General features: G+C 42.5%; 1 protein-coding gene across 2 annotated transcripts in view; it reads left to right on the forward strand.

Annotated features, from left to right (window-relative positions):
- ASTN1 (astrotactin 1) overlaps nucleotides 1–19,925 on the forward strand; it is a gene marked incomplete at its 3' end in the record, with an annotated part of 311,956 nt that overhangs the window by 182,964 nt on the left and 109,067 nt on the right. The gene's annotated exons all lie outside the window — the stretch shown is intronic.

Genomic DNA, 19,925 nt, shown 5'->3' on the forward strand with positions numbered 1-19,925 from the left:
ACTGGATCAGAAGCTATGAGGTGGGACCCAGCAATTAGCATTTTAAAAGATTTTATTTATTTTAGTGTGGAAGAACTAGGGTGTAGACCAGAGGTGCAGGGGGTGAGAGGGTTCACCAGAGACAGAGAGGGGAGCTGTATTACTGAATTGCACTGAAATGCACTGCTGAAGGGAGCAGCCATATGTGGGTTAGCTCCCTGGCTGGGAATGGAACTCAGACCATGGTGGTGATGGCTCTGAGACTTAACCCCTTGGCCACCAGGAGGCCCCAATTAACATGTTTAACGAGCCCTCCAGTGGGTTCTGAGGTGCACTGACGATTGAGAACAACTGGCCATCACTGAGTGACATCGGTCAAATAGTCACCCTGACTTCTCCGCCTTCCATTTGCAGGACCCCCCCTTACTTCCCACAACACATAAAGTTGATAAAGCCATGGGTTTGGAATCTTGTTCTCTTCGGTCTGCTTCTTCCCACAGGAAGGATTAACAATAAGCCATTCATACCTCATTTCCTGTGGCTTGGCTAGCCCACTAGAGAGGGAGTTTTGCAAAGACCCCACTCACACTGGCATTGCAAATGCAAGTTTCAATCACGTTAGTTGTAAATGCCCCTTTACTAACTGAATTCAGCACACTTAGGCTACAACCATCCTTATGCTGACTTGTCTACCCAGTTACTTCCTGGCTGCACAAGAAGCTTTTTATTTGGCACAACCAGTCGGGACAGATCTTCACCTTTCTGCCTCTTAGAAGCTCATGTATAATCAGGTGAAACAATTCAAACTCAGTATCCAAAACTGAGTTCTTCATTCACACTTTCCTTCTTTAGTTCCCCCAGCACAATGAATTACCACCCGGCTAACCAAACCAGAACCCTAGGTTTCGTCCTGACCCCCTCTCTTCATCAAGCTCACATCCAATCAGCTACTGCGTCCCTACTCTACTTACTTAGCATCATATCTCATCCTCTGACTGCCCCCTTCACCCCTGCCCTTCTCATTTCTCCCAGGGATTACTTATCTCTCTATGAACTGCTATTATCACCTTCCCAACTTAAAGTCCCTCCCTACGCTTCCATTACCATAAAACTCCAACTCCTGTTTGCATGCAGAAACTTCACTCTCTGGATCTGTCTGCACCCCTGCCCCAAACCCAGAATTTGCCTCCTGATAGGTAGCTGGGCTCCAGGAGCTAGACCCACCTGCTGTGCTAAATCTCTATAACCAAATGCCAGGTTGTCTCCCCCCAGACCTCACTTTCCACATTTTTATCAAATTAATTCATATTCTTCAAAATTGGGTTTCTTTCTCCTTCTCTGCAAGACATCCTTTGGCTCCAGTCCTCAGTGGTCACTGTTCCTGTGGAGCCATAAAACCCCAAATATCCCTCCACCAAGTACATTTTACCAAATGTATGTTTTCTAGAGCTGTCACACAAAGTGCCCTACTGGCTGAATCAAAGAGCTATATTTGCCCCCATGTTCTGGAGGCCAGAGTGTGATTATCAAGGTGTTGGCAGTGTCCTGCTCTTCTGAAACATCCTTCCTTGTCTCTTCCAGTTCTGGTAGCCCCAGATGTTCATTGGCTTGTAGCTGTAGCACTCCAATCTCTGCCTTCCTCTCTGCCTCTCTGTCTTCCCATGGTCATCTTAAAAAAAAAACACTTGTCCTTCTGGAGGTCCAGTAGGACCTCTTGTTAACTAATTGCATCTAATAGAACTCTGCTTGCAATTAAAGTCACATTAGTACTTCAACATACTGCTTTAGGGGGGCACAATTCCACCCTTATAACAGAGTATGATAATGCCCGTTGATTCATCCAGTTCCTTCATTAAAGTCTAGGTCCTTGAGGAGAGGGGTTATGTCTTACTTGACTATATTCCCTATGATGAATATGGGGTGTGACACACGGTAAACCCTCATTAAGCTATCTGGCCACATGAATGAAGAAACATGCCTGTTAATTGCTCTTCTTCCATATTTCTCGGTTCATCAGTATCTTCCAATTGTTCTTTATTTAGGTAATTACCAGCAAGGCCATTTCCTGATGGCATGATTATTTTAAAAGCATCCCCCCTTTAAGCTTTTGAACTCTAGGGTTCTCTGCAGCTTCCCCAGCTTCTTCGCCCTGTCCCATCCCTCCCTAAGTCTCTACTCTTTCACTTAACTTTTTTAAAAAGATTTATTTATTTTTATACAAGAACCGGGGTACAGGCCAGATGCACCAGAGGGTGAGAGGATTCACCAGAGACAGAGCAGGGAGCAGAACAGGCAGACTGACGAAATAACACTGCTGAGGGGAGCAGCAGGCGAGACAGCAGAGGTCTGCTGCGCCATGTGGAATTCTTGCCGGCTGGCTGGGATCAAACCCATGCTCCAGAAGCTGCGGACAGCTTCACAGCACTGTGCTCAACCACCTGCGCCACCAGGGAGGCCCTGACTTAACTTTTTAATATCCATCAAATCCACTGTTTCTTTTCTGGTTTTATTGCCTTCCCACTCAGCCTAGATCACATGCAAAATCCTTCATAGAAATCCATTCACAGTCACCCCCAAATCCTTGTCCTTTTTATCTTCTCCCACTCTTGCCTCGCCCATTCCAGTCTTTGGCTTTTTCTGCAGCTCTGTTCCTCTGGGGCTTGCTATTGCTAGGGAGAATCCCACAGAAACGTGCCGATAGGTATTATTTCTGTAATTCCAAGCGCAGACTAACTTCAGCATCCTGATCTTCTTACTCATCTCATGTCTTTGGCCCCAAATATTTTCACTCTCCTTTTCTGGCCTGTCCCCTCACTCTCACCTCTAAGTTAGCAAAATCAAAGCCACATGGCTCCTTCCTTCCATCTCCCATTTTTCTTTTAATCTCTCCTCATCTTTATTCTCTCTCGCTCCGGCTTTTGAAATGGATGTGTCCTCGGCACCACAGCTAAATTCCCCACCTTCATTTGTCATTCCAAACTCTTCTGACTTTCCAAGTCTTGCCCCGAGTCATACAAGATTTTTTACATCTACTATTTTACCCAGACTCCTTCCATCCATTATTCAAAAGTTAAATGATCCCTTGACCCTATCATCTTTCTATATCATTTTTCTCATTTACTTTCATTGCCTAAATTTCTTAAGGAGAATATCTATAAATTTTGTCTCTGCTTTTAGTATCAATTCATTTCTTTTTTTAAAGATTTATTTATTTATTTATACAAGAAACGGGTTATAGGCCAGATGCGTGGGAGGGTGAGAGGATTCACCAGAGACAGAGTGGGGAGCAGAGCAGGCAGACTGATGAAACACACTGCTGCTGAGGGGAGCAGCAGGCGAGACAGGAGAGGTCTGCCGCACCATGTGGGTATCTCCTTGGCCAGCCAGGAATTGAATTTGTGCTGCAGAGGCCGCGGACAGCTTCACAGGGCTGTTCTCAACCACCTGCGCCACCAGGGAGGCCCATCAATTCATTTCTTAATGATTGTTGATGGTGGCATTATAACTATTACCTTGAAACTTTCAACTCGAGTGCCATCTCTTTTCTTTACTCTCACACCCATAAACACTACACTCAGGAGCAACTGATCTTTCATATACCACACACTTCTCTTTTATAGAGCCATGGAAATTATTCACTAGAAAGCTATTTTTGTTTTCCTGAGGACTTTCCTGTGTGTTGGGATCTGCTGTGAGCTACCAGCGCAGTGAGGGAGGACTCAGGACGCCTGCCCTCAATGGACACTCTGAAGAAGGCACTAGCACAAGCAAATAAACACATCACAGAATATTTATGGGTTGTAAAAGTTCAATGAGGGGGAAATAGAAGGCTAATACAAATGATTAAGATGAGGAGCGGAGCAGGGCTACTTGAAACCTGGGAATTGGGGGTGGGTTTAAGTTCAAACTGAGAGATGAAAGAGGACAAGTCAGGGCAGGGAGGGCAAGGGCTTTTGAGGGCTAGCACAGCCCTAAGATCCAAGGGAAGAAACGAATCCGCCCTTTGTAGCAACTGCCATCCCCCAGGAATCCAGCATAATAATCAAGGGAGAGCGGCTCTGGGAAATGCTGGCCAGGTATCCAGGGGCTGGGTCTTACACAGGGTCTTAATGGTGGGGGAAAGATCCCCTAAGCCAGGGCTTACCCCTGACCTGCCTAGACAGACTCCCCTTGACCGTGTGTATCCAAGACTCTCATTCTTGTCTCCAAGCACACACCTCAGTTGTGACTTTCATATTCATTAGTATAAGCTCCTTGAAGCAGAAGCTCACCATGTTTGCTTCTGTCCACCTCTGTATCCCCAGAACACAGAGGGGCCCATGCCTGCTGCTGAATACTATTTGCTAGATAAATGAGTGAATGGATGATCTTCATTCATTTATCCTCTGCCAGGTTTTTGGTAAAGTTACCTGTGGGATCTGACTATGAAATAGGGATAAATGGGCACAGTAAATGGCAGATCAATTCTCTTTGCTCTGTAGTTTCACTCTACCTCTGTATTCCCCTCTGAAAAGCCAGCGCTCCCATTTGGCTGCTGGCCAAGAATCTCACCTGGTGTTCAGTTAAAGTTGGGTCTTTTCAATCTCACCTTCTCAATTCCAGCTGGGGGGCGGGGGTGTCCTTCTCCAGCCACCGCAGCTCTGAGACTCTGTTCTCAGGTAGCACAATGTGGAGGGAGCACTTCAAGGACTGGGGCATCTGAGAGAAATGGGCCCCAACACTGGCCTTGGGGTTAGTGGTGAGAGTGTGGCTTATTTTATTTCACTTTCCTAAGCCTCACTTTCCCTATCTGTTAAATGGGAATTATAGAGCTACAGGGTTTTTATGAAAATTAAGTGAAATAATAAATGTAAAGCATTTGGCTCCTTGATGACTAGCCTGCAAAGTGAAAAATGTCTTTTACTTGCTTTACCATAAAAAAATGACAAACCAGATGCTGTCATTTACTCGTCACTCTTACCCCATTAGACCATGATCCCAGATGGGGATCCAGTCTTTTCTCTGTGTATCCCAATGCTCTTGATAGTGTCTGGTTCCTCAGAGGTGCATAATAACTGCTTGAGAAATGAATCACCCCATTAATGAAAGCCTTGATGGCAAAGAACATGCATTCATCATTTTTCTGTCCCTTGACAGTGTTTAGCAAAGTGTTTTTTATGTGGCAATTGGTTAATTAATGTTTTTCAAGTAAATAAATAAATGAATAAGCAAATGAGTGATTGAATTAATACTGAAACTCACTAAATATATGTCAAATTGAAACAAATTAGTTAGTAGGAAAAGATTTTGGGGAAAGGGTACAAGCCCTACACTAAACACAGGTCCTTGATGGATATATGAGTCTTCCCTAGCTTCTGTACATTGTAGATTTCCCCTGACATAGAAGTGGAGAAGGCTTTTTCATCTGCACATCTCTGCCCCTTACCTTCTCTCTTGTCAGTGCTGTTCCTTCTCCTACCTTCAGACTGGAGTTGAACATGTGTGTCTGTGGAGGAGGAAGAGGGAGCCCCAGGGAGACACCCCCTTTTGCACAGGGAGATCACTCTCAGCAGTGAGTAGGTGTTTAGCTTTTGTTCTTGTACAGGGATATGTTTGCCCAGATCCGTTACCATGCTTGCATTTTGCTTATTTGTGAACCAAGCTGGGTGTCTAGGGATCCCCAGGTACAGGTGTAAGCAGACTAGCAAGATTTCAGGAGGATTGAACTTGAGACCCTGGCTCTAATAGCTCAGGGTAGCAATCAACTGAGTCTTTAGATGCAGAGTCTAGAGAGAAATGGAGAAAGAAAGCTTAAATTTAGAAAGTGACCACTGTATTGAAGTCATGGTGCTAGACCTGTATTTATTGATGCATTTAATCTTCTTATAGTCCTTTACAGACCTTTAGGTCACAGGCAGTTATTATTATCAATATTCTGCAGAAAAAGAAAGATGGGCTTGGATAGGTATCTGGTCAATAGGCAAGGAAGGCAAATCTAGACCTTGCATTTGAATGGAGATCTAACTCCAGAGTCCCCTCAAAATCTGAGTCATGATGAGACCTTTGTGATTTGTGTGAATGAAAGAGCCCTGTGGTTGTCTGCTCTCAGAGTTCTGTTCTGCAGGGTGATTTCAGCATCTACAGTACCTTGTGAGTGTGCGTGTGTGTGTGTGTGCATGTGTGGAGTGTGTGTATGGACACATGGGTATATGTTTCTATATATGTATGGGAGGAGGGCATCTGTTCCAGTAGATACACTTATGAATGATGCAAATTTTGATTCTGTAAAATACTATTTTAATGGAAATGTTGATCCTCTAAAATCAAATGACTGACAGTTTTTTTAAAAATGATAGTTTAAAAAATTACATCTTATATAATTGTAATGAGATTTGGGATCTCTTAATTCATCAATAAAAGTCACAGGAAGGAACTCAATATGTTTCATCTCTCATTATTAATAGAAATTTAAATAATGGGTTCCAGTGAATTCTTAGACTAGACTTTTTTTTTCTCCTGCTTTCATGGCACACTTAGTTTGTAAAAAGACAAACTCTTTCATAAAAACTGGTAGAGATGAATGGGCACAGGTTAGGGCAGTGGTTCTTACACCGTTGTGTGATTTTGGAATCATCCACTTAACATTTTCAACATATTGATGATTGACCCAACCCTAGGTATGTGGAATGAGGGCAACTAATGTTCGAGAACCATTGTTCCCACAGGTGGGGTGAATCTGATGTACCTCAAACTTGAGAACCATTCTGCTGAAAGTCATTATGAGAGATGCAGAGATAAAGGAGATTCCGTAGTATGCCAAAGAGAGAATATTTAAAGAGTAAGACAGATAAACAGATGACTTTAAAACCATATGGTGTGTGTTAGAATTATGTAACAGTCATATGAAACAGAGGCAGGTAATTCTCTGGTGTATATAGCTAACACCTCTCCACCCGTCGCCCTGAACCTAGAGGCTGGTGGTGTGCAAGCCAGATTAATATCCAGGCACTATTCCTGCCTGATGGCCCAATATTGTCTTTGTACATTTTTTCCTGCAGCTCTATGCCCAGAGCAGACTGTGTGAGAAGGTGTTGGCTATGCAATCCATGTCCCTTACTAGCTCTATGATCTTGAACAGCTTACTCTAGCTTGCTGATCTTTCGTAACATGGGGATAATAACTGTGTAGTTGTGTAGCTCTCCAGGTGGTGGTGAAATGATGCATTCATGACACTGAGTGGAGTGCCTTCCTGGTAAATGTTCCATAAATGGTAACTACTATTATCAGCTTTTTCTGACCATTCAAGATGTTTTCCTTTATATAACGCTTGACCCCAGAATATAGAGGACTGCAAGTCTCTGCAGTAGCCTTCCACATTTGAAGACGGTGGTCTCTGTCTCTGCCTTCTATAATAAGCCCTGAATCTCAAGAAACAGGTGTTTGTTCTTTCTGTTCATTAGACAGCTATTAGGGTAAAGGTAGTAATGTCTCCTGCATAACTGGGGTCCATGCCCATGTCCCCTCACCTTTCTTATTCTCTAACATGCTTTGTGTGAACAAAAAGATAAAGCATGGATTCTATATTTGTGTATGTCTGTGTGTCTCTGCAGAGAAACAGAACTAATAGGATGTGGAAAGGTTTGATTATAAGGAAATATCTTATCCAATGATGGAGGGTGACAAGTCCCAAGATCTGAAGTCAACAAGCTGGAGAGCAAGGAGAGTGTGCAGTGTAGTTCCAAGCTGAGTTGAAAGACCTAAGGCCAAAAGAATGGATGATGTATTTCAGGTTTGAGGCCAAAACCCAAGAAAAGCTGATTTTTTCCTTCTTTTTTTATATTTTATTTTACATATTTTTTACATCATTATTCATTTTTGCACAATGAATGCTTTTTCATCTTGGTTATAGTCCCCATGCAGTTCCCACCCTTAATTCAAGTCCAAAGGCAGGAAAAAATTCAAAGGCCACCAGCAAAAAGAATTCTCTCATATTCAGGGAAGAATTAGTCTTTCTTTCTAAAGACTAGAATTAGTCTTTACTCCAGCTTCAACTGATTAGATGAGGCCCACCACTATTAGGGACAACAATCTCTTTTATTCAGTCTATCAATTCAAATGTGAAACTCATCAAAAATAGCCTCACAGAAATACCCAGATGAATTTTTCACTACATATTGGGTGCCCTGTCACCCAGACAAGTTGACAAGTAAAATTAACTCTATGTACATATAACCATATAATGTTTGTATTTATCTTATTTCCCCCTTAAATTCTATTGATTTGCCAATCATTTACATAGCTACATGAATTGGGGAGAACGTACTCTTCAACATGTACACATGCTTCACTCACCCTCCACCCAAGCTCCAGTGCCAGAGCTCTATGACCTCCTCTAGCCTCTTTCCTCATTCCCCAGCCCAGTCCCCAAATATAGTGGCAACTGCTATATTTTTCAAAGCCTACAAGTTACTTTCATTGCATTTGTTAGTTTGTTTTGTTTGGTTACCTCCACAAATGAGCAAAATTGTCCAGTAATTGACCTTCACTTTCTGACTTATTTCACTTCACATAATGAATTCAAGTTTCATCCATTTTGTCCCAGAAAGTACCATTTCTTTTTTCATTACTTAGTAGTATTCCATTGAGTAGATATCCCACATTTTTTTAATCTGCCGATGGGCATTATAGTTGTTTCCATGACCTGGCTATTGTGAATACTGTCATAAATATAGGGATGCATGAGTCTTTATTGCTAATTTTAGGCAATATTGTATCCCTGAATTCCAAAATAGGGAGTGGGAGGGAAGTCACAATATTTTGTTCATTATTGTCATTTTCAAAATCGTTTCATGTACTTCTAAAATTTCTTCTGGAAAAATCCTCTTGCAACATTTAGAACCAGCATTCCTAATATTATGTGAATAATAAATTAATATTTATTCAGAACCCACTTCATATCTAGGTTTATTATAAGTTTTTTTTAAGATTTATTTATTTATTTATACAAGCACTGGGTACAGTCAAAAGCCCTGGAGGGCAAGAGAATTCACCAGAGCCAGAGTAGGGGAACAGAGCAGACAGAGTGATTAAATCCACTGCTGAGGGGAGCAGTGGGCGCAGTAGGAGAGTTCTGCTTGCGGGGATTGAAGGGGCGTTGCAGAGGCTGCAGGCAGCTTTGCAGCCCAGCGCTCAACCACTGCGCCACCAGGGGAGGCCCTATTATAAGTTATTTATATGTTAGATTATATACAAAAAATGATGAGAAATGAATAATCAAAGATTATCAAGGACTTGAGATTGATATACAAACACTGTTCCTTCGTGTAAAGTTTGTGTGATGTGTGCCGGACCTCAGGATTCCCATTCCACACGTGAAGAATAGGGGCTTTAGGTGCTGGGCTGCGAAGCTACTAGCAGCCTCTGCAGCGCCCATTCGATCCCCTGGCTGCTGGCGAAGGTCCCACATGGCACACAGACCTCTCCTGCCGCCCACTGCTCCCCTCAGCAGTGTACTTCGGTCCTTCTGCCTGCTCTGCTCTCCTCTCTTGCTCTGGTGAATTCTCTCACCCTCCTGCGCTTCTGACTGTACCCAGTGCTTGTATAAATAAATAAATAAATCTTAAAAAAAAAGCAAGGAGGAAAAAAATGAATAGGGGCTCTAGGGCACACTCACCTGGTTGAGGTCAGAGAAGCAGAAGAGAGTTTGGATTTCTAACTTCCATCTGGGGCTTCTTCCCCTTCCCCCTGGCCTGTGAGATGTCACAGGGTAAGTTGGGATTGCAGCATTCTAGACAGGAGCACATGCTGTCGTGCCTAATTATTGGAAGGAAGACAAGTACTGGGCACAAGGGAAGGGAGGTGGGTGAGACAGTGGGAAAAGCTGTCTGTTTTCTCGATTATGTGAGAAGCAGGTCACTCGCTGAGGGTGAGGCTGGGGGAGGAAGTTTTGGAGGTTTGAGGGAAGAGAAAAAGGTATGAAATAAAGATCTAGTGAGTAGGAGGGGAAACAAAGAATTTGTCATTTGATCATAGGCAGTGTGCAGAGCCCACTTAAGGTCAACGGCTTGGGATTTAAAATGATATCAATCGATGTGGTGGCAACTGTGTCCACTTGTGCAAACACAGTGCTGGAGCAAGGGGGTGTTTAGTTTGACCAGCTTTGGAGTGTTTTGAACAAGTGTGTGAAGCAACAGTGGACAAAGGCTTCCAGGTTTCACGAAAGGATATGATGACAATAAGTGAGCACAGAATTTTATCTGAATAAAGCGGGAAGAGAGTATGGAAGGTGGGTGAGGAGGTCAGTAAAACAATGGTTGGATGAATGGATTTGAAGTCTCAGGAGGGTGGAAAATGGTGGTGGCATTAGAAGGAGTGAGCTGCAACGGTACAAAGTGATGGCCAGATATGGGGATTCTTGACATTGTGCCCAAGTGTTACAGGGAAGAAGGAAGGGTACCCCCGAGGCCCCCAAAACTGCCTGCTCTGAACAGTTTCTGCCTTCCAACACACCAAGACAAAACATACTCTAGTATGTAAGACCTTCAACATAAAAAATAAACTTGAATACCAATTATATTCAATTAGTGTGCCATAAAGAGAAGAGAAAGAATACCATTTCCAAATCAAGAACCCAGCCAAATAGGGTTGGCCCAAACCAGGGTCAGTGAGGCCTGAAAGCTTTTCACAAATCTAAGGCAGCTTCTGGTGGGGACCTATAGGGAAGGGGCAGAAAGGGCCAGGTAAGTCTGGAAGGAAACGAGTAAAATCAAAATCAAGACAAACACTGCCACTGTTAATCTCCCCACAAGTTTTTCACCCATGTCTGTCTTAATTGTCTCCTTTCATGTCCCCCAAGTTCCTGGTACAAATCCAAACCTGATAAGCAAGTGCAGCTTCTTCACGTCTCTCTGCTCCATGTGCCTCCTCCAGGTCTCCTTCTAGAGCTCTCCTTCTCTCCTCTCAGTCAGTCTTCTCTAGCTTTTCCTCCCTCCTCAAAACCACCCTTTCTTAGGGTGGGGGAGGGAACCTGAAACAACCTTTCCCTCTGGGGGTTAGCTTGTTACACAATGAGGGAGTGCAGGTATTGCTAATCTAGGCCACCATGGGGGTGAGGGTAAAAGGACAGAATAATTTGAGGAGAAAGGTCAAAGAGTGAAAGCTTTGAGAATTGACATCACTTTAGCAGCCACTAAAGTCACTGGAAACTATGGAGAAATGTTGGAAAGGACAGAGCCTCAGGACAGGCTCTGAGGGGTAGAAAGATGGGGTGGGTGCTGTTGGCATGGCTGGAGCAAGAAAAATTAGCTGGAAGTTCATTGCAGCAGGAATGAATGATTTTAATAGGGGCTCAGAGTTAGTAAGTGGTGGAGCTAGGTTTTAAACCCATTAAGTCTGGCTTGAGTCCACTCTCCTGGTTGCTTTGTAAGTTATTGACAAATACGCTATCTTCCTGCATAAAAAACTCTAAATGAACTTATTTACCTATAGATAGACATTAAAAAATGGATAAAATCCTATCACCCTTTAGTGTTTCTTTATGAGATTTACATATTTAAAGACAACACAAGTTTGTAAAGCAAACCATAATCATCATGATTACTTTTTAAAATGTAATGTTAGAAATGTACTTTCTGTTTATCAAATGGGAATGTTAATTATAATCAGGGCTAGCTAATGGGTTGGGTTTGTTCTATGGGGCAGGCATTGTGTTAAGTACGTGCATATTCATTTAACATCTCTAAGTGCTATTTTATCCATGTTTTATAGATGAAGGTTTGGAGCTGATGAAATTTAAGGACTTACATAGTGCATGCATTACATTCACTTAGTGCATAGCAAATGGGCTGACTCATCCAGGGCTCAAATCCAGATCTTCTTTTTTGAGATGTAGTCTGGTTCTTTATTTGCGATATGGCCCAGTGCTTTATTGAGTATGTATTACATGATGATAACAGGCTAGACAATGAAGATTTAGCAATAGTGATGGCAGGGTTCTTTATGTCTGATGAGGGGGAAATGTTAGCTAAATATTTAATATACCCATTATATTACTTAAATATTTGATATATTAATTAAGTTATAGGTTTTCTAAAGGAGAGTGCAGGATGTTTTATCTAACAGGGCTGTGTAACCTAGTCTTGGAGCACAGGAGGCCTATTTAGGGAAGTGAATTTTTTTCAGCTAGATTTTAAAAATAGCATAAGTTATCCCAGTAAATGAGAGAAATTCCAGGTAGAGAAACAATAATACAAAGGCCCAAAGGCCCTAAAGCGTCCTGTAGAAACATTGGGTCTCATTAGCCGTATTGTTCAACTTTAAAGTCACTGGTTTACCAGATGATCAGTCATTCAAGGGCTTATTTCTCCTAGGACTGGTTCTGATTGTGAAGACAGTGACACATAATAACCTCCTCATCTTGTCATTAGAGTAGATGAGACATAGGGTGTTCCAGCCAATTGCAAAACTACAAAACTCATTTTGCCATTTTTCTGTTCATCTTTCTCTGCCTTATATCTTGCAAACTACCTTTTCCCAGAAGCATTCTTTTATTGAACCTCTATTCTCGCTCTGTTCTACTACACCCTCCTTACAAATGCATTTGCTCCAAAGCTCTCACATTATGTATGGATATGATATCCTAGGCCAGGACCCCAAGGTGTTGTGAATAGTTGGGTGGAAATGTTAAAGGGCAGAAAGAGAGGCACCCCAGACCCAGCAAAACTGCCTACTCTAAATAGGTTCTGCCGTCTGCCACATCAACACAAAACATATGAGACTTTAATGAGAAGGAACTTTATTACAATTAGGAAACAATAAAGGAAAGGCAAAGAATATAGTTTCTAAATAAAGTACCCAAAGTTACCCGTCCCCTCGTGGGAAAAAGTCAACCCAAGCAGGATTGGCCCAGAGAAAGGCCCCAAAGCCTGTCACAAGTCTAAAGCATCTTCCAGTGGGGACCCACAGAAAAGGATCAGAAGCAGCCAGACAAATCTGGAGGGAAAAGAGTAAAATCAAAATCAAGACAAAAACTGCCATTGCCACATCCCCATGAGTCTCACCCACATCTGTGTCACCCAGTCCACGACCAAAAGGCAAGTGTAGTTTCTTCCCGTGTCTCTTGGCTCCATGTGCCTCCCCCAGGTCTCCTTCTGGCTCTCCATCCTGCTTCCTTCCTTCCTCAGTCTCCCCTGCAGCTTCTTCTCTCCCTGTTCAGCTCCACCCTTCCATGGGTGGGGCAGGAAACCTCGAACCTCCCCCTTTCCTGGGGACCACCCTGTTACAGAAGCTTTGGAAACCATGCTTCTACTAAAAACTTAGCTTAGTGTGGGCCAGGAGCAAACTTAAAAGAATGTACTTTCATTTAACTATGGACAAATTATTTTCATTTGTAAAATACTCTCTGTAGCCACAAATGGAAGAAGATATAAGTTCAGAAGTGCTGAGGTTCTAAAAATTCATTGTGAAATACCCTATTCATCATTACTTCCAAATAAAATGTTCCCTCTGTACCGAATTGTATGGCACACATACGACATGACCCACAATATAAATATCAACGTATATCTGTATCTACATCTATCCACCTACCTACATACACACATGATTCTCTGCCGCCCTGCCTCCCCGACCTATTCTCTCTTTCTCCCCATTTCTTTCATCTACTTCTGTCTATCTATCTATCTAATCTTTTCCTGCCCTCTATTCCCCACACCCCTACAGCCCCAGGGTGACAAGTCTTAAGATCCCCACAGGGAAACCCATCACCAGGCATGCTGGCCAAGAGTTTCTGAGTTCAGTTTATTGTTTCCCAGTTAATTTAAAAGCTGGACTTTTACTTACTCCAAAAGTAGCTCTTCTAAGTGCTACTTTTGTCTAGAGCAGATGCGGCCCCTTTCTGCCCCGGGCGAGCCAGTATGAAGGGATCATCCAGTCCTGCTGGCCATGCAGGGTTTCACACATTCACTCAGTTAGGCCCAGGTTTCACAGAGAGGAAATGCCCCAGCAACCAATCAAATCAAGTCAAGGCCACAGCCCACATCTGGTCCACCCAGCACCAAGTTTAAAGGAAAAAAAAAAAAAAAAAACACCTTGCAGCAGCTCTTTCATCTTGGGGAAGAGAAGCAAGAGTTGAGCAGAGAAACTGAGAGCTTAGACATTGCCAGTTCTTAGGGAAGACTGAATAACCTTAGACATTGTGTGAGATGGGAGAGAAAAGAAAGGGCAATAAAAGATGACTCATAGTTCTGAGGGTACACAGTTTGCATATGTGTCCTCTTGGCAGCTGTGTTTCCACTACAACAGAGCTCCTCCATGGCACAGATTATGTTCCTGCCTGAGGCAGTGGATCTTGGATGGCTCCCACGCTGGCCTGTGGTACCCCTGAATCGAGGCCATCTGTAGCTGCCCACACAGGAGCACAAACAATCTTCAGGGTCTCAATTTGTTAGAAGGAAGATCTGAACAAACAAACAAGCTCTATTATGATTTCTGATTGTGCTAAGTTCCCTAAAATAAAATGTTCCTGTGCTTTCCTTCCAACTATAGGGCTCAAATTCCTGCCCCACATTTGGCCTGATGCTTTCCTTGCATCCCTCCTTGGTCTCTTATGCTCCACAAAATTAATAATGGTATATTCTACTCAGTAACTTCACCTATCCCTGATGGGAGCTGCACTCTTGCCACCACAAGCAGATAGAAACTGGGGTGAAAATTGTTTTCTTTGCTGATCACCCCACTCCTGATTCTAATCCTGAAACCCAAGTGGGAGTTCTCATCAGTTTAGATGGCCCTATTTTTTCTGAACCCCAGAGACTTGTCCAGGTTACTCCTGACATAGGATCCCACACAGTTCCCCCATTGATTCTTTTTTTTCTAATGCGGAGGAGGGGTGTCTGCTCTGTGCTCTGAGTCTCTAAAGACCTGTGCTGGAGCTGCTGGGGGCCAAGTTTCCACCATGTGTGTTCACCATCTTGAGAGATTGAAGCCTAGAGAATGAAAGAGCAATTATAGCCTTTAGGCCTTGTTTTCAGGCATCTCTAAGGCAATTTCCATTTAAGCCTGAGATCTGTGACTCAACCATGGGCCTCTCTTTAGTGAGGTCCATTGAGTTGTCTTGGATTTTCAGCAAAGAACTCTTATGAAAAGGGGAGAGGGGTCAAAACAGGGGAGGGAAGGGCACAAGGGAATACGGTGATGAATCACGGGTGCTATGGTGATGGGAGGAATATGGAAACTACACCCGAGGGGAGAAATCAAATATGATACAAAAATTAATGACAATATAAGAAAATAAATAAATAAATTTAGCAAATTCTTAAAAAAAAAGAGGCCTTTCTTTTTTCAGTTGCTTTCAGGTGACTCAGTGCCAAAGTGCTTTCTGTACTCTGGGATCCGGCTGGATCACCACTCCCATGCACCTCATTCCCCTACTGTTGTTCCATGCACTGCTGACACCCAGCCTTCCTGGCACCCAGGGTGATTGATTGACCAGGGCCCTACCACCTAACTTATCTCCTATAACTCCATGCTGCTTCCCTTATTCTCTTCCATTTGTCTATGTTTTTCATCAGAAACACTGTATATTCCTTTGAGGGCAAGAATATCTTTACCCCAACTCCTGTTGCCTAGTATTATAGTTCTCATGCAATAGGCCTCCATAAATATTGCTAAATAAATCAAATAAGAACCTCTTTCTGACAGATCATCCCTGACTAGTGGGAGAAAATAAGCAAATTCTTTTTTATTCCTTTACTAGAGCAACTTGCAACTCTCTGGCTTTTCTTGCCATTTTACTGTCTATATTTCCCCTTTCTGTGTATTTTATGTCAGTACCTCACAGGCACTGCCCTGTGTTGTGATCGCTGGGTGTGGGGGGTGAGAGGGAGGTCTTCCTACATTCATCAGTTTCTCTGCCCAGTCATCACAAAAGCCTTTACAATTTGAGTTAAAGGTTGGTGTTGCATTGCATTTATTATGCATCTTGGGACAAAGTACCTCTTCCTTAATAGAAATTTGGGGATCGCTCCTCCTTTGGTATTTATATTTGACTCAGGTAATTAGTCAATTTAACTTAGTTAAAAAATTCACATATGACATTCCCTAAATTCCAGACACTATTCTGAGCACTATATAGTAACAAGTTTCTCCTCATAGCAACCTTGTAGGTAGATACTGTTATTACCATCAGCCAAATGGTATAGTTGAGAAAATAAGGACAAAGAATGATTAAGACACTTGCTCAAATCACACAGCAGTTGGTGGCTAAGCTGGAATTTGAAAAAGAAGGATGGCTCCAGAACCCAGGTCTTAACCTATGTATCCTTCAAATCTAAATCTCTTTCCTTAATGATCAGGTCCTGTGAGAGCAAGAAGTCTTGGCTTTACCTAATCGCAACTTCCAACTTGTGCCTAGTCAGAGTTTCCAGGCTGTTTGATTCATTGAAGACAGGTTTATTTATGCTATTCAACACAGTTAATTGTTCACATTGTAATCAACACCAGTCCAAAAATTTGGCTTCTCAAAATATATTTTCAAACAACCCAGGAACCATGCCAAGAATTAACTCTAATTACACATTGTACCAGTTTTGAAAACTAGAGATGACTCAAAGGCAAAATGTGTGTTATTTAAAATGATTAAACTGATAGTAAATAAAATGTGATTTTGCCCAAAAGAGAGATAAATAAAGTTGCATGTCCCTCTTCTCTTTTTATTGCCCTTTCTAGGTGTCTATAATCATGTGACACATTTTTTTTCTCATGATTTCTAGCCTTTTTCTTGAATTAATACATATCTGTTAACTGCCCATAAACCACCACTTATTATTCAACAACAAAATATCAGATTCTAATCCCACTCTATGGGTTCACCGCCAATGAACAAAACAATTTTTTTTTGTTTTGTTTTGTTTTTTTTTTGTTTTGTTTTGTTTTTTTATAGAGGCATGCTTTATTTATTTGTTTTGCTGGTTTTGTTTTGTTTGTTTTTGTTTATACATGCACTGGGTACAGGCAGAAGCGCGGGAGGGTGAGAGAATTCACCAGAGCCAGAGCGGGGAGCAGAGCAGGCAGAAGGACTGAAGTACACTGCTGAGGGGAGCAGCGGGCGGCAGGAGAGGTCTGCGCGCCATGTGGGACCCTCCTCAGGTGGCCGGGGAGCAGCCGGGGATCGAACTGGCGCCGCAGAGGCCGTGCGCAGCTTCGCAACCCAGCGCTCAACCGCTGCGCCACCGGGGAGGCCCTGAACAAAACAATTTTAAACATAAGACACTCCCTTATGTAGTCCTAATGACCTTCTTTTGCAGCTACCAACTCCTTTGGGTAGTTAGTCAGCTGGTTGGGCTTAGTTGTTGGTTCTTGACTTTAGCAGACCTTACACCCTATTTTATATTTTTTCTTCTTTTTTCTTTTTTTCTTTTTATTTTTCACATCATTGTTCATTTTTAAACAATATTTTCTTCCCCCCACCCCCTCCGGTGTAGTCCCCATAGAGTTTCCATCACCAAGGCACCCTTGCACCATCACCTCAGTCCCCTGTGCTCCTCCCTCCCTCCCTCTGATCCCTCTCCCTCCTCCTCCCCTGCAGTATGTCTCTGATTTATAATTGTCTGTTTTTGCTTTGTTGTGTTTTGTACTGTGATTATTTTTTTTTTCACATTGATGTCTTATTTGGTTCCCCTATATTCCTGCTGTAAGTGAAGCCATGCAATATTTTTTCTTTTCCCTTCTGGCTTATTTCACTGAGCATAATTCCTTCTAGTTCCATCCATGTTGCTGCAAATGGTATGAGTTTATCTTTTTGATTGCTGAATAATATTTCATTGTGTACATGTACCACATCTTCTTGATCCAGTCATCTATTTTTGGGCATTTGTGTTGTTTCCAGGTTTTACCTATTGTAAATAGTGCTGCAATAAACATAGGTGTACAGGTGTTCTTTTGGATCAATCTTTTTGTGTCCTTTGGGTAGATCCCTAAGAGTGGAATTGCAGGGTCATATAGTAGCTCCATTTTTAGTAGACTGAGGAACCTCCAGACAGCTTTCCATAGTGGTTGGATCAGTTTGCACTCCCACCAGCAATGTAGGAGAGTTCCTTTTTCACCACATTCTTGCCAACATTTGTTGTTGCTTGTTTTTTTCATATGTGCCATTCTTACTGGCCTAACATCCTATTTTATAAAAGACATTTTATCCCCTTTTATGACACTTAAATGAAGATGATAAATAATGAAATCTATGTACAAAAATTTCAAAAAGTGTGTTACCCTAACAGTAATGAAAAGAGAAGCAACAAGAGAGTAATTAATAATGATATGCTAGCTAGCTATTTTACTCTGTAAATGCTCTGGTAGTATTACAGAAGGAGAAATAATAACTTGACAGACATTTTCACCTAAACTAGATTCATGATAATGTAATATATAAAATGGAATGTAATATGCAATATATGCAAAAGTAATATAGACTGACACAGATGGGCTGTATTGGTGATTCAAAGACCATGAATGGCTTTGCAGATAATGGTATGCATGCCCAAAATGAAGAATAAGTCGTGGTAAATTTTTTAAGTAATAATATACTTTCTTCCCTCAATTTACCTACAAAATCCATCATACATTAAAATGGTATAAGCTGCTTTGTGTTTATATAAGATGGAGTTAGCTTCTCATGCAGATATTTTTTTTTTAAGAGATCCCTTTTTTTTTTAAAGATTTATTTCTTTATTTATACAAGCACTGGGTACAGTCAGAAGCACAGGAGGGTGAGAGAACTCACCAGAGCTAGAGCAGGGAGCAGAGCAGGCAGAAGGACCGAAGTACACTGCTGAGGGGAGTAGCGGGCAGCAGGAGAGGTCTGCGCGCCATGCGGGACCCTCCTCCGGTGGCCGGGGAGCAGCTGGGGATCGAACCTGCACTGCAGAGGCTGCGGGGGGGGGGGGGGGGGGGGGGCTTCGCAACCCAGCGCTCAACCGCTGCGCCACCGGGGAGGCCCTCATGCAGATAATTTTAAGCAGATTTCCACCTATGTGTATGTACAAGACATTCAAAATTCTGCAAGACACGGAGATATTTCCCTGTTGTGTAGAACTCTTCTGAGCTAGTCTAGCTTCTGAGCCCTGCCTTCTACATACCATTCATGTCCTCAAATCATTGCCACTAAAGAGCAACCATCATAAATTTCCCCAAGTGTCCTGTATCAGGTGATGCCTTCCATATTGACAACCACTGAGTTAATTCCTTATATTAGATTTAGCCCCAAATAATCATGATGGTGATTTATTCCCCTGGTTTCTTGTAGTCCTGAAACACCAAAGTCCTGTACAGTAAAATCCTCAGTAATTGGGGTGGTTATGAGATTCTAAGTTCCAGGAGACCAAGCTCTCGGTTCATCAGTGCCTCCAGCAAAGGCATGGCTGGACAGGTCTTGCTTGAATGAGTAAATAATGTGTGGGTTGGCTATCTGAGTAAGTGAAAACACACATACTGTTTAAAAGAAACAGTTTTGTTACTTTCACATCCATGTGACTAGAATGTGACTAGACCTACATGCTCTCCCCCTCCCCCCAGGGGGACATGTAGTTAATGATTATTTGAAAAGATCATTTCATTTGTGTCTGTTTGAATGAGTGACATTAAAATGTTCAGGAACATCTGGAACCTGTCAAATCCCAGAATATTCATGTCATTTTGAGTAGGAAATGGGAGCATGCTGAGGACCCTGTCTGAGCTGTGGCCTTGGTCTAAGAGCTTTGCTTGATCTTCACAGTGTTCCTTGAGGCAGTTGTTATTAACCCTGTTTTTGCAAAAGAGGAAATTAGGCTCAACAAGGCAAATCATCTGCCGGAAGTCAGATGTTTGCTGCAACAGCAGAACTGGGCTTGAACCCAGAATCTTATCTGCTGGAAGTCAGATGTTTGCTGCAACAGCAGAACTGGGCTTGAACCCAGAATCTTCTGGTTCCAGAGGCT

Source organism: Talpa europaea (assembly GCF_964194135.1).
Source record: "Talpa europaea genome assembly, chromosome: 12".
In the NCBI taxonomy this organism is placed as follows: domain Eukaryota; kingdom Metazoa; phylum Chordata; class Mammalia; order Eulipotyphla; family Talpidae; genus Talpa; species Talpa europaea.